Source organism: Acyrthosiphon pisum, unplaced genomic scaffold, assembly GCF_005508785.2.
Source record: "Acyrthosiphon pisum isolate AL4f unplaced genomic scaffold, pea_aphid_22Mar2018_4r6ur Scaffold_21582;HRSCAF=24315, whole genome shotgun sequence".
NCBI classification, from domain to species: domain Eukaryota; kingdom Metazoa; phylum Arthropoda; class Insecta; order Hemiptera; family Aphididae; genus Acyrthosiphon; species Acyrthosiphon pisum.
Window position 1 is genome coordinate 26,162 of NW_021771065.1, and position 1,341 is coordinate 27,502.

A 1,341-nucleotide genomic window follows, 5' to 3' on the forward strand; every position below is an offset into this window, starting at 1 on the left:
TAGGATAATCTACCTTTACCAAAAAAAAAATGTCTATAGGAAACTCAAATTAAATTTTTAGGGGCGTTTGAAATCATATTTGTACAAACATTTGATATTCACTCGGATTTCTTACGTAAACGATTTTCTTATTTGGTGGTAATTAAAAAACGAGTGACTGTAGAAACTTGAAAAATTTCACTGAATGTTTATATTAGCATTTTATATATACGATAAAATTTTTTTAAATAATTTGACTCTTTTTGAGCTGTTTACGGACATTGTAAGTTTTCAATTTTTTTAGTTTTTTTTTTCTATAAATATCAATAAAGTTTTATCTGTTGGGCCAAAAAGTGTATAAATTTAATACAAAGCCCCTGATATATTGTTACAATATCAGTTGAAAAATATTAAAAATACATAGGCACAATTTTTTTTTTAAGCATTTAAAGATCAAATTTTGACAAAATTTATCAAATTTTAATTTGAAAAATTATTTTGTAGTTAAAAATTTATGAAATGTTCAATTTTTGTATCTAAGAATTGAAAATTTAAAACAAGATTCCACGTAACTACGTAAGTAATTAATTCTGTTACCAAAAAATCTAAAAAATAGATTTACGCAGTTTATTTTTACTGTCATTTTAAGTACAAATTTGGACGAAATTACATATTAAAAACCTAGGATAACTATTTTAGTTATTTTGTTGTGATTGTATAATATTATTCGTGGGTACTTGAAACTTCTAAAGTATACTATTATATATCTATGATAGTACCACGGTTTTTTGTTGATGTATAACGCGTTATAAGTACCGAATAAATATTATGATATGATTAATTTGGAATTTATTATAGGTACCTAATATAATATTATGTCTTATACCTAGACTAACATACCGTCTCCGCTCAGAATCGTTTTTCTTATACAATGATATTATATCATTGAATTCAAATTTAATACCATCCATTATACAGTGACCCACTTGTAACCTACTGTACAGCAGAGCGAAATCCACTTACCCACCTTTTTTATCATGACAACTAAAATGTACCGAATACCTAGTATAAAATTGAACGATTGATGACCAAAACCAATTCAATCCTAGGAAAACTAAGATTGTGACGATTAACAGGAATATAAATATGATAAATATAATTATGAAAACCAAACTTTCAAGGTAATTTAGGTATTATTGAATTATACAGTATAATTCAGTAGATTAATTAAAAAAACAAAAAACCCATACTAAGTAATAAACTATTTGGAATAATACACGATTTCCTTTAAAAATGCTAATTTTGCCAATTTTTTTCTACTTTTTTAATTTAATAAAAATAATTAGCGCATTTCTAGTTCAA